Below are 14,647 nucleotides of genomic sequence, written 5' to 3' on the forward strand. Positions count from 1 at the left end.
TAATGGTGCTATTAGCAGGCAGCGCAACTCTGTGTACAAGTAATGGGACTGCATCTCTTTATAATAACATCTGGCACTTCTATTGCACTCTTATGCAAAGATCTGAAAGCACTTCATAAAAGAATGGGCCTGATCCATAGCTGTTCTCAGTGTGGTTACAGTGCTCAGTGCTTTGTTTTCTGCTTAGTCCTCTGCCAGCTGAACGATGCCTGGGCAGGCTGATAACTCAGCAGTGTATTAGCACAGCTGGGCTTTGCGGGAGGGTTGGAGCAGAGGTAATTAGATGATGATGGAGCAGGATCAGCTCCAATATGGCACTAGAAGTAAAAAGAGGCATTGCAGAAAGGCCAACAGAGGATTATATTATCAAGAAGGTGGAATGAATGGGCATTGGTAAGAAGAGAGCAACCTCAGTTCAGAACCTTTGTTTTATAGAGAAAATAAACCAAATGAACCAAAACCATTAAAGGCTGGTTCTGAGAGTTTGAGACTAAGGGGTACAAGCTTTAGAGTGAAGTAATTTTAAATTCAGTCTTTATAAGGTACCTAACAAGACCTGTCCACAATTCTTAAAATAATAAGGGATTCATGTGATTGGTTGGGATTTGGTAGGTTGCCTCTGTTTGAGGGGAGCATAGACAGTGAATGTGACAAGGTTTTGCAGCATTCTTCTGGTGGGGAAATGCTGGGCAGAAAGCTCGAGAGGTGCCTGGGTAGAAGAATGGTGGGTGTATGAGAGAGGCCAAGAGACATGATACCCCAGCAGCAGGGAACTGAACTCTAATAAGGTAGTGATCTTTCCCAGGTTTGAGTTTCTATGATGCTTTTAGCAGCTCTGTTCCCAGTAGCTCCCAGGCATGACCTGGCAACACTGAAAAGAAAGCCATGTATAAGTGTCCTGGTGTACAGTGAATGGCAAAGGCATGTCCAAGAGCTAAATCAGCCTTCTTTTACCAGCAGGAGCCTCACACTGGAAAGAGTTTGTTTTTCTCTTGCTTAACTCTGGATATACAGAAACTCCAAGTACTAGAAGAAATTTGTACCTAGATACAAACTGTTTATAGGTGCATTTTTCCCCCTTCCCTTGATTCCCTCTTTCCCCCAATAAATACATACAAATATCTTAACCCCGGACACATAAACTCTTATCTTAACTCTAGATATCTTAATTTTTTGATGATCTGCACCAGATGGCTAAGCTTAATTCTGCAGGAAAGAGAACTCTTTCACCTCTGATTTCACCAAAACTTTGCTTGAAAACTGGGCTGTAGCTATTATCAAAAATTAGAGGGTTCTTTGCTGAAAATGCTGGATGTCCTCTTTGTGTTGTGCATGCTGATCTCTTGAGTCAGGCACTTGAGTTTGCTATCCTAGTTTAATCCTTCTAAAAACTTTTGGGCAGAATCCTCAGAAAAACAGCTGTATTTTCTAGTGGTGATGCAATAACCCCCATTGAAGTTTTGCCCCTGCAAATCTGGTCTGTGAGCTGTTGCTTAGCTGTGAGTCTAGAAGACCCCCAAAATTTCTGGGATTTTCAAGTTGCCATCTGGAGATCTGCGAGTCACATGCCAGACTTCATGAAATTGGACTTTTCCTGATGTCTGCTTTGTGTCCCACAATGCCCCAGAGAATAGCATTTATAATTTTCTTTAGAAACTGACTTAGGCTCTTGCCTCACTTTATAAGTGAAGCATTTTACCCCATATGACTTAATTAGGTCGCATGAAGTAAGCAGCAGGCTTCTGCCCCAGTGTTGCATTCAGCATCATTAGTGTTTGTAACTTGCTTCATTATTATCTAAGGAAGAGTTGCAGAACTATTTTTGTATTGGTGTGTAACACAATTTAGCCTACCGAAAGGAGAGGGGAAAAAATCCAGCACTGATTGTATATCCCACAGGACTTAATTAGTTCATATTTTCATGATACACTGGATAATGGGAAGATACGAATTAAATAATGAAAGAGAAGAGAAAATTCCTAATGCTCACTCAGCACCTGTCCACTTCCACCTTGGCTGTATAATGAGATGTCAGCTACCATGACACTGATGAGACTTGCAAAACACACTGGTAACACATGTAAAGGATGCTCATGGGAAGGTTTGACCAGGCTCGGATGTCTCTGAACCCATTATGCTTAGTGAGCCTTCAGATTGTTATTTCGGATCACTGGACCAGACCTAATTATCATGCAAGCATGCTGTCTGAGCAGTGTTTCCCTCCTCTGACTCCCCCTCCTCCTCTGGCCCAGATGGGTAATATAATGTTTGTTGGAGGGCAGATGCCACGTATATGAAGACAGTCATAGGAAAGCTGAACTGGTATACTAGCGAATTCTCTACAGCCCAGCCCTCAAGGGGTTCCTATTAAGAAATAGAAGGCTAATAAAAAATAACTTGCTAGATAAAAAGCACCATCCTGGATTATGGCTCTGCCTGGGTATGCTGTGCTGCCTTTAGTTTGTTTTTAAATAGGGCGTTAAGGGAAGGCCTTGAGATTTAAGAAGAAGCTTAGAGTATTGAGGATCTGTGAATTCTTAGCTTGGTGGTTGATACTGGGGTAACTGTTTTGTTCACTTCTCAACCAGAAAAGAAGAAAGAAAAAAAGAACCCCACAAAGGCTGTGTCTGAGATAGGTGCTAGAAGACCCTTGCTCTTTAATTTAATGTAATCAGGACTAGCTCTCCAAATCCCCTGGATTCCTCTCTAGATCTTAGAATCACTCATTCCCTTCTTTTTTTTTATCCTCACTTTTTACATTTACTGTCTCTCTGGATGCCACAGTATTTGGAGGTGGGGAAGAAGGATAGATGTCTTTGCCCACTGAAGATATTTTATACCTTTTAAAGGTGACCAAATCTTTTGACCGTGTCCATCTGTGAGGGTTACAAGTGATGGAAGGGAGCATCTTGCCTTGCAGGTCCTTTGTGGTCTATGTAATAGATATACAACACTCTTTCATTCTTGTGTTAGTGCAGTCCTCATGTTGCATGGATGTCTGATTGGTGCATTTTTGAGGGTGAAGGGCCCATAGTTGGTTGCCACTGCTTGCAGGCAAGTGTGGGTTTCCAGTTTATGGTCATTATCTTCTGTTTAAAAAAACAAAAATTTCAGTAATGTCATTAGGGTACCAGTGCCTAAGGTTGAACATGGGGTATTCTCTTTGAGGCTTCTTTGCCTTTTGGGCCCTGGCATACTCTCATTCCTACACTGTCTCTCTTTGGTGCCCTTTGGCTATCTCTCTTCATTTGCCGTTGATCTCCTGTACTGCTCTTTTTTTCTAGTGCACCAAAGAATACCACAAAGGGCAAACAATCCTCTCTCTGCTTTCTCCAGTGCTCCCCTTTGCTATAATGCCCATGAGAAAAAGTACTATATCAGTCTGAAAGTAAGTAGGATATGGATCAAACAAACTGCCTGTGAACATGGATGCATAGTGGTTTGAGTGTGAGTCCATGAAGAGTCCTGGCACCATGTGCTAGCAGAGATGGAGCAGTCAGGTTTGTGCTTCTTTCCCTTTGGTACAAGGGAAGCAGTGCCACCTGCCCTATGTCACCTTATCATGAAGATGGATGCTAAAGGGTGCTTCTGGAGTGGTCTTTCCTCTTCAGCCTGCTTACCATGGTGGAGAAGTTTACAGGGGAAGCCACAGAGCAGATTCCAGCTTGTTAAGTAGTTTGTTTGTAAGGGGTTAATCAGACAGTTCCCCTTTTCTAAACTGGAGGGAGTATTATAACAAAATATGATATTTCATTCCTGTATATCCATTTAGATACTGTAAAACACCAGACCTGTTTATTTGGCCATAGTGATCACATCTCGCAGAGACTAGGGCACCATTTCTTTTGACTACAGCTTATTAGGGAACATTCATATAGAATCTGACATTATGGTCTTGGGCTTTGAGTAGGGCTCCTGGGTGCTGTGGCAGTGCAAATAGCCAAACCCAACTATGTTACACAGGATGGGATGTCAGGATGAAACTCTTCTAAAATATTATGTACGTATTTTTAACAAATACACATTTTCAACAGCCCAGCAAGCCCACCCTTGCATCTCCATATTCCCTATTTTCTTAACCTGCTAGCTTGATCGCAGTGTTATTTTAAGAAGGGCTTGGGGAATGCAACAAAAGCAACCAAGATTTGAAAGCTTCTCAGAAATGAAATGGAGGAGTCCATAATAGTCTTCATAAAAATAAATCCACAGAGCCAGTCTTGGGGTGCGGATGCTATCAGAGCAGAGAGGTACCATCTGCAAGGTTGCTAAGATGTAGGGAACCAAGATGGCCTCCACAGTAACCACAGGCAATGTGAAGAGATAAATGGTTGACCCGAGCCCGTGTCAGGCTAGGATTGATGCCACTATCAGCCCTAGTGCCTTTGCAATGATTTTTTAAGAAATCTCTGATAGAGTGTGTTATCTAGTTACTGGCATGAGGGCAACGGCCTGGAGGCAGTGAGGAGGAGGGGGAGGAGGAAGGAGAGGAGAAGGAGAGAGAGAAAGGAAAAAAAGGTCATTCCAGGAGGACAATCTCGGTTGGACTAAATGAGAAAATAAGGGCCTTGCTCTGTAAGGAGGTGTGTGTAAATAAATAAATAAATGTAGTAGCTACTAGGTGTGTGAGCAAAGGATAATCAAAATTGCTGCTTTGTCTTTTTCTATTTTTCCTTTTTTCCTTTTTTTTTCTTTCTTTTTTACTTTTTTTTTTTTTTTTAAATGGCATTGTCCTTGGGCTGCAATGGGAAATTTAGGTGATCTGCTTGTAGTGTGGGTTGTTTTTTTTCCTTTAATTTTTTGCTTCCTGATTTAAGGTTTAACTCTTTCCTCTCCTGCTGTCACATCAAAAAATGAAAGACTGAACTGTAGTGCTTTTCTTTCCCTACCATTGTTAACAGCCTCTCGTTCTGTTTTTTTATTTTTTCTTATCTCACCATCTTTCAAATATCTCTGAGGAGATTGCTTACCAAATTGTTTGTATCTTTTCAAGGAGCCCTTTTCTCCGCATCACTTAAACTGTTGCATGAAAGGCACAGTGGGAGTTACTCCCGGGATAGGATGCTGTTATGCCCTGGATGGGATGCCAGTCCCTTGTCAACCTACAGCACACCAAAGCCTTTCCACTAGCATTTAAACATACCTGTGTGAAATCAGAACTAAGCATGGCTTAGTTAAATGAGAATTGTTTTCTTTCTCTCCCCTCTATTTATTCCTCTTCCCCACCTTTAAGAGAAACACAGAAAAAAAATCGTTTTGGCGATGCTTCTCCAGGGAACAGAAAGCAAATCTTTCCCTCCCTGCATGAAGAGAAGGCTTGAATTAAGGTCAGGACGGTGTGGGGAAGCCTTCCTGAGGGAGTGCGGGCACATTTTCTCTCTGCTTGCTCCCAGGCTCTTGCACAGAGTTTTGCAGCCACTTTCTTGTTTAATTATGACAAACCCTAATTGGCTTCAGTGCTTAGGCAGTTTTGGAGGGCAAATTATTGTCTGTGGTTTGAAAGCATGGCTCTGGTTCTCCATCTGTGTGACTCACTCTTAATTTAGGGGAAGGGAATATGAGTATTTGATGGCTGGGTCCATGATGGGGTGCTTGGCCTTGAGCTCTGGGTGAAGTCAGCAGGAAGCCTTCTCCATCTCTCTGTTTTGGGGATTCAGTTGGAAAAGGTCTGAGCTCCTTGGAGACACACATAGAATAGGTATCATAACCTAAATTTGCTCTTCTGCACTGAGGCACGGTTTAATGTATGTAAATGTCCTGCATCTCCTTAGGTGTGGTGTAGGCTGAAGATGTTTTCAGACACTTGCATCACTAAAATAGGATCCTGTGTCACCATCTGACTTTGTGTTCTCTCCCCAGTCCCAAACAGAGCAATACTGTGTACTTGATGCTTCACATGGGAGCAACAAAGCCACTGCCTGACCTACACTACTTCCCAAATTTATGTTTTGTTGGTGTTTCATTTTTGGCACCTAAATCCATACTGAGGCACTGACATATGAATGCCCAGTTCTGAACTTTAAACCTTCCCCTTGATGATCTTGTTCCCTCATCCACATAAAAAAATGATTGGATTTAACCTTCCAAAATGCTAAGCCTACATGGGTGTTGGTATGTCAGGTGTCTCTATGTTCCTGCAAGTCACTCCTAATTACTGGTGGTTTATTCAGAGACATTTATGCAGGAAAAAAAGCTTATATACAAAGCCACAGAATTCTCTAGACATCTGCTTATTTGAATAAGCATTGACAGGATATGGGCCAATAACTCAGGTGGGCTGGTTCTCATTACCCATGGGTTGCAGAGGAGGAGAACCTGCTTCTCTTTCTGTCTCTGCAAAGTTTCAGCTAGGTTGTAGACTGTATCTGGACCCAGTGTAATGCCTCTGTCATTCATTGCATTGTGTAAGGTGGGTATTGGGTTACCTCGTCTATAGGGACATAGCTTTAAAGAGCTGAGTTTGGTACCCAGGCTATCCTATAGCAACAAGGGCAGGGTCAGGCTTCCCATCCAATTCACAAGAAGTGAGAAGAAGCCTTGGATAGACTGTGTTTGTGGGACAGTTGGGTTTTGCTTCATTTAGAAAAAAAAAAAGGTAAATCCTGAGGATAACAAAAACTTGAAAAGTTTGGTCTTGTAGTAAGATACCTGAAATAATGGAAAGATAGTCATCCTGCATTGTGACTTCTTCTGAGTCTTTAAAATAAAAAGCAGATTAAAAATTAAGAGTATTTGTTGTGTTGTTCTTTTTAAAGTTTGATTTAAAAAAAATGCTGTAACAGGAGGAAAACCTGACATGTTCAAGCACTGTGCCACAATTAATCTAATAGGGCCTTCCTTCTGTCTTTCAGGAAAGGGTTAATTTTATGTGATTGCCAGTAAAAGCAAGCTGTTTTTATGATGAGTCTGTAATAGCTGGGTGATAGACTGGTTTAACAACTGCTTGCTAAATGCTGGGTACCTTCTCCTGATTGGCAGCTCTGTAAGTGGAAGACCCTCGTGTCCAATTTGTCCTTGTGAATAGCTGCAGAGCAAAGGACTTCATTAAGAGATCGTAAGGCTACCTCATAAAAACTAGCAAATAATTACAACAGCAATGGGAAGGAGCGAAGAGGACTGAGTGCTCTGTGGTCCCCATGAAGAAAAGCAGACATCCCAGAGCAGGGAAGCATCAGGTGAAGTGGATGTTATAAACACTTTCTCGTGAACACTGTGTCTTCTCAATAAAGAGTCAGTTTAGTTCTTCTATGGCTTTAACAAAATATTCCCAGTTAACTTCATGGGTGGTGTGGGGCTGGGAGCTGTTAGCTCATATTCAGTTAATTTCAAATGTCAGAGCTCATTAGCAGTGATTTTAGCCAAAGACAGTTTGTGAGGAGCTCAGTAAATTTGACTTCCTCAAATAAAATTGAGGAAAGAGATTGCCGTTTTGCTTATTGATTTATTTTCCTGCTTTCACACATCATTTTTGGGTCTGTGATTCTGATTAAGGGTCAGGCTCAGATTCAGCCACTTAGGGATCATGCTTCTCCCTCTTTCACACGCAGTCTTGCTCTTTCACTGTCTAATCCTCACTTATTTGTCTTTTTTCCTCCTGCCTTAACCTGTGCTTGGTGAGCAGAAGGTGTAGTTTGTGCTTTCAGCCTTGAAGAAAGCTTTTCCCTGAGCTTGTCAGCAAGCTTATGTAAGCATGAAAGCAAGAACATGTAGGCAGGAAAACAGCATGGATTTAGATGTCCAGACAGACCTATGCAAACCTGGGTAGAGAGAGAGATATGAAGTAATTCTGGATTAATTGTAGGGATAACTCACCCAAGGTTGGTCTGTGTATGTTTTCCTTGTTGTCTTGAATCCCTCTGTGCCAAATAAATTGGCACAGAGAAAGCTGTTGGGCAGTTGGTGTTATTCTATAGTGCCTTTTTGTGAGCCCTACTGCGGTCAGCACAGGGACACATCATGAGATGGAGCTACTGGAGGTAAAAATATGGCTTCAAAGCTGAGATGCCCAGGGAACACTGCAGAAGTTGAGGTTCTCCATGCAGGAAGGACTGCAGTCACTGATCACTGGCGTGGCACCAGACCAGTGTTTATTTTCAGGTCTGGAAGAAATGGTTTCTCAATTGCCAGGTACCTGAGGGACTTGAAGGCAGGTACCATGGGGTGACAGTTTTGGCTAAGTTTCTCTAGGTGGTGATATCTGGCAGTGGATAGGGCTTTTTGGATTTGGGCCAAGGCACTTCTACCTTCTGTACATATATCCCCATTTGAGCATATACCCTAGTATGGTGCTCATCTCCTCCTGAAATCAAATCTGCCTTTGGAAAATGCTACTTGACACCCGTCTGCACCTTAAGTACTCGAACACATTCATATTCTGGGGTAAGAATGTGCCAGCAAAGATCCTTGGATAAAGGGACCCTGGATTTTATGTCCTGCCAGACGATTACCAGGCAGACAAATGTGTGTGTGGGAGGGCAGATAGTGAAAGCCGTGGAGTGTACATTATTTCAGAGAATCTGCATTCCCAACAAAGATGAGCTGTTACAGCCTTGCAAAACAGAGAGGCATGGCTTTGTAGTTCAAACAGCAGCAGTTTGTGCTTTCAACTCAAAGGCCTCTCAGTTCAGAGGGCAGTGTGTTGATCGAGAGGTTCTCTCTCACGCTAGTCTCTCATCTTGTTGTCTGATTTAAAGGAAGTTTGGGCTAGAATCACTTGAAATGACAAGAGTGGTTGCTGTCCTGTAATGTGTGTGACGCTGCTCTTCAGTGGAGGCGTACTTGTTCATGGCATGGCTGTTCAGCACAAAGTGCACTAAATTAACTTCAGCTGCTTTCTGGCTTATGTTGCGGTGCTGTCTGCACCCCTGCTAAAATTGCCTATCGTGTGCCACTGTGAGCAAAAAGTACTGGGAAAAAGAAAGAAAATTAAATGGAATAACTATTTCATTGAGAATGAGTTCTAATTTTAACTATCTAAAATAAATGTATTGAAGCATACATATCTGCTGTAGATGTCCTCATTTGGAAGGTGTCTTGTGTCAGGAATGTTCTCTGTGTGTGTAGCTCCTTGCACAGGAAGATCTGAGGCTTTATCTGAATTTATTGTAATTAAGTAGATGCCCTTGACTTCAGGGAAATAGCATGGGTGTTCCCAGACTTCTAAATGTCACATAATGTTTGGATTCCCATTAGGATTTGGCAAATACAACTCATAGTGACAGCACAAAGGCAGTGGCATCTTCCTGGCCACCATAACCCAGTGTTATCCTATTGCTTATATGACCTTTTCTGTAAGAGTCTCATCTTCACCTTTTTACCTTTCTTACAGATAAGTGTTTTTGATGATGACAATAAAGATACTGCAAAGCACTTTTATTCTTGGTTGCCCCATCTAGGCTGTGTGTTTGGATCCAAGCGGTCGGCGTTCCAGTCAGATTGCACTATCAGATGGAGCTGGCTCTATTTCCTGCATTATTCTTCCTGGCTGTACCACATTATGCAATTATGCTTGCATTTAAACCTGAGCACTTACCTGTAATGATGCTGTAGTTCAGTACATGATACATTACAGCAGTAGATAATGCATACAGATAGGATAAGAAAGCATGTTGTTGATGTGCTAAAACTAAACAGGACATTGCATTTGAGAGCGGACTCTGAAAGCTCGCAGATTAGGCAGAGCTGTTTAAAAAGCTTGCATCCCGGGAAGTGTTCAAACCAGATTGGACAGGGGTTTGAGCAACCTGGTCTAGTGGAAGGTGTCCCTGCCCATGGCAGTGGTTTGGAACTGGATGAGCTTTAAGGTCCCTTCCAACCCAAACTATTCTATGATTCTATGAAATAATAGAGTGCAGGGTGAAACCCTCTCTCTGCTGGGCAGGTACAGGATTGGAAGGACAGGGCAGGCTTACTCAGCATTGCCCTTTGGTTCCATCGCAGAAGTTTAACATTAGCACTACTGGATGCAGTCACCCATGTCTGCCGGAGAGGGACTGTCTCAGCAACTGCTTGGAGTCCCAAATCCTGCACCCCTATAGCACAACCTAAGTGGGCAGCAATGATACAGCTTGGAGAACTGCCTGTGTCTCTGCTGCATGAGTAAAGGTAGCTGGGTTGTTTTAGGCGGTGCTCCGTAGCTGGATGGCAGACCCTAGCTCCAAATGCTGAAGGTAATAGGTACTACTAAATTGCAGTAAGGTGGTTAATTTCTAACTTCCTTTAGGATTCCACTTCTGACAGAGAAAATGAAGACTTTAGAAACTTCTCTACCTTTATGCAGGGCATTGTACTGGAGCAAGGGGGCAGATTTCAGAAAGTGATAACTTTCAACACTGCTAATTTACATCAGGTCTTATCCTGGGAGGTAGAGAAGTTATATAGCCTGAATAAATTTCTTTGTGCCCGTTCAGGTCCTCTCTCTCAAAGTGGAATTTAATTTAAAAGTACATTTTAAGCAGGTGAAAATCATCAGGCAAAATGTTTTGATGAAGCTGCTGCAGTGATTAAGCAGAAACCAAACGTTGTGCAGTCAGACATGACTTTTCCTTGTGGGATACTAAAGCAACAGCTTCCTGCTTCAGAAGGTATCAGCAAGCACATCAGTTTTCCTTCAACAAAACAGGGATTGCAACTTGTTTTCCTAGCAGGTCCCTTCTTCCATCATGAGATGTTCAGTTACAGTCACTTGAATGGCCCTGCCAATTTGGCTGAAGAGACTTGGATGCATAAATGGCAGTGTCAGTGTTTGTCCTTGGTCTATGTGGTTTTGCTGTCTATATACTTGCTTTACACATAAGACATATCAAGTTGTAGCCTACTTGCAGCATTTCCCTTCTTCTAAGCATTTTTCAGTCTTTGCCTGGTATATCACTGAAAGCCCTTGTGAACTGGGTTTGTGGTGGAGACTACCTGTATATCAGTTCACTTGTATTCCCTACATCCTTACAAGAGCTGGGCGGAAGTCAGGGCTGGAAACCACACCAGTGCTTTTGATCTCCTGCCCATCCTCTCAGCAGATTTGGGACACACAACTTTTTTTATCCTCCTGCCTGATCCCAAAAACTCATCATCATCAGATCTCTGCTGCTGGGGTGGAACAGCCTCCTTTCTTCTGCCCCATTGACTGTACTGCCCATTCAGCAATCCTTTCTGTTGACATGTAGGCATGTAATTTGATTTCTTTTCCTGCAGGTGGTTGGAAAATTGTTCAGCTAATCTTTGTATTTGCAATATTTGCTCTCAGATTAGTTAGAGTAAGTCAAGATCATTCATTTGTGAGACAATATTTGCACAACACATAGTGCAAAGGCTAACAGAGTCGCCAGGCTTGGTTATTCTGCTTGTGTAAACAACTTGATGTTGCAATTTTCTCATTACCATTAAATTGACATATTTAATTTGTCTCAGAAGCCTTCATCCTCTGAGAAATCACTGGTTTGGAGAGATGTGTAAATTATGTGTGCCCTTTGACTGTGCTCTGGAAAGGAAAAACCGGTTGTGCTGTATCTAAACTGGAAGATTGCACTGAATTCCCCAATGTGTTTCCATGCACAGGATTTTCATGCAATTGAGCTTACAATTAAAACTCTGCACTGGGATAGTTTCCACTAAAATAAGCTGTTTCTTAGTATCAGGCCATACATGAAAATTAGGAAGATTTTTGTGAATTAGCAATGAACTACTGTAGAGAAAACTTGCATTTTGTGAAACAGGGCTCTTAATGTGCTTCAAGGCATTTCCTCTGCTTCCAGACTGTTTTCCTTAATATTTGGAGTTTTCTGATCATAAGATCAACCTCCCACCATAACCCTCAAAAGACTCTAAAAGACTCTGAAAGACTCAAGAGCAACACGGACTCTCATCAATGCGGTAAATAGACCTGTTCCTTCCCATGGATCTCCTGGTTTGTTTCATTATAGAGTGGCTTACTACTGCTCATAACCCCCCATTACATGGTATAATATCTTGGGTGAGCTTTGTTGCCTGCTTATAGGAAGCTGGCTTGTGCTATATCTGGGACGTGCACCCCCTGACAACAGCAATGTCTTTTCAGTGCCTTCCCTGTGAAAGCACCATTAGACCTAACTAACACTCCATGTCCTTAATTAAATACCTCTGGTGCAAAGAGCCTTACCTTATGTGCTTGGAAATTGCAGTGATTACTCCCCTGCTGGAAAATCCTTATTTTTGGTAGTTGTTTTTTGAGTGGTTTTGTTGATTTAATTGTTTGGGACCTTATTTTATTCTTTTAACAGGAATTAAGCTGTTTATTATGCCATTGTCCAGTTGCAAATTGGCCTCAGACAGACTTGTGCCAAGGGCTCTGACCTCTGAAACTGCCCACTCATTTTTTTAGGTGAACTAATCAGCCAGATGAACTATTTACAGTTGGCTTTTGGGTCTTCTCACTGCTTTTGTGGCTGCCCCTGTCTGAGTAATTAATGACAGTGTGGCTTGTTTATGGTCTTGGGTTACTAATGCTGTTGGCTGCAAATGCATTTTTACCTCTGGGACGTGCAAGTTTCCTGGTTCTAGTCCCACCTCACCAGCCCAGGTCAATTTTTTGTGTGTAAACAGATTTATCCTGTAATAGTTGGAGGGAGAGTAGGGCCATTCATCAGTCCTGTACAGAACATGCCCAGCCAGATACTTCCCTTCTTGTGCCTGTGCACTTCAACAGAAATCAGAAAGATTCCTGCAGGACAGATAAAATAAATATAAAAGGGGGGAAAAACCCAAGCATAAGTAATCCTTTCTTTTTAACTCAGGGTACAGGCAGTCTCAATTAAAAATAAAGGTATAAGGTGGTCACCACATGTCCAGACATGAGCCCAGCTCCGATCCGTGTATAAATGCTTACAGGAGTCATTAATGAAGGAACTGCTTAGGTAGGATGATGCTGCCTACATTTTAAAGCTAGAGTAAAAGTTAAAGAGAAGTTACATCAGATGATGTAGATATTGAAATATCATCTCATGGCCTTGGAAAGGGCTTGTTCGGTTAGGTTCCAGGCTTTTTTTATCACAGACAATCATGCCAAGCATGCCAATTCATAAAGGAAACCCCAGTTTGGTCTCCTACTCCCTTTGGAAACCTGATACAGATTCTCAATGCATGGACAGTCAGAAGCATTCTGTTCATTTCCATCATTAATTTATTCACAGCTATAGTTACTTCCAGTCTTCTTGGGGATGTTGCCTTTTGGCATAAATGATGCATTTTTTTGTGTTATATACTTTGGCTATCTTTCCTTCACTTTCTTAACATGCGTAAGGCTACTTCCTTAATGATTTGTGACTCAAGCACAACCATTCCTGCCATTTTTTGTATAATGTTTTTCAGAAACTTGGAAAAGACAGTCCTGTCACCTGACTACATCTGTTGCTCATATTGGTTACCAGTGTCTGCTCAGTTGGTCTCTGCCATGATAGGAATTTGAGGGGTACTTCTGTTCATGCCCCTGGACTGTCAGTAAAATTCTTAATTGTTTTCCAGAGTCTAAAAACTACTACCTTATTATTCATTGCTAAACTGGCACCAGGGACTGTCTTAACACTGACACTATGAGAAGGACCTTGGTGGTCAGATCATGTTATTTTCAGGGTCATCATCCCATAGAATTGAAGTGGGTGAGAAATTTCTCAGCGTCCAAAGCTCATGAGTTCCTAGGAGCCAAGAGGTTGTCTTTTCTTAGAGGGAAGGCTGGAGAAAGTTAGAGAAGTTGAAATATACTCCCTGTTTTGCCATGTTCTTCTTTCAAAGGACTTTCCAAATGGAACCAGATTAAACAGAAGTGATAGAGGTGAATGTGATGTTTTTACTAAGAGGATGGAAATAGACTGCCTATTACAATTTTCTGTAGAGATTCTCCATTCATTACTTTCTACTCCCTCACATCCAGCCTAGAAAGGTCCTTGGAAATGTCTCAATCAATGGCAAAGTTGGAGTACTGTAATGAAATGCACATGAAGTCATTTAAGGGGTTGTTGATCACACTGTAAGATCTACTAGACTTCTTTGGCACTCTAATTTCCAAAGAAACTCAGTACTAGCTGCTTTAATATTTGAAGGCATCTTCTCTGAAATTGGTGCATGGGCAAGAGTAACCCTGCAAAAACTGGTAATTCTTAATCTCTGTCTTGTTTGCTTCTCCATGGTGAAAATTGGCCTTTCTGGAAGGAAGGAGTGGAGAATGGTGCATAGCATGCTGGTTTGCCACTCTTCCCTGCTAGTTGGTGTTTCCTGCTCTCCTGTAATGAGCATTAGATGCTACCCTGTGTCCTGAGACTGCTTGCAGAAGCCTCATGAACTTCTGCATTCATTATTAGCTTTGACTATTTGAGTTTGTCCATTCTTTCATTTCATAGCACAGCCAACTAAATTGTACTTATTTCTGTGTGGAATGTAAATCCGTATGTTTGTCTACAAAGTAAGGTGCTGCACTGTGCTGCTGATGGAGGTAATATTTTTTTTTTCTTGTCTTACACTTGTTTTTGCACAATGTAAGGTATATTCTGTTCTCTTTGGGACAACCCTGTTTTGCCTTTCCCATGAAGCTTTGTATTGGAAGAACCTTTGTTCTCTCTGTTAGCAAAAGTCCTGTTTTGGTTTTAGTTCATATAGAGAAAAGGATATTTTTTACACTGAGTGA

General features: G+C 41.9%; 1 protein-coding gene across 5 annotated transcripts in view; it reads left to right on the forward strand.

Moving 5' to 3' along the window:
• Positions 1–14,647, forward strand: part of PKHD1 (PKHD1 ciliary IPT domain containing fibrocystin/polyductin) — a 251,034-nt gene that overhangs the window by 69,331 nt on the left and 167,056 nt on the right. The window lies entirely within an intron of this gene.

Source organism: Neopsephotus bourkii, unplaced genomic scaffold (assembly GCF_033783945.1).
Source record: "Neopsephotus bourkii isolate Nb327-2 ecotype Australia unplaced genomic scaffold, CSIRO-AGI_Nbou_v1 NB_1600, whole genome shotgun sequence".
Taxonomy (NCBI): Eukaryota; Metazoa; Chordata; class Aves; order Psittaciformes; family Psittacidae; genus Neopsephotus; species Neopsephotus bourkii.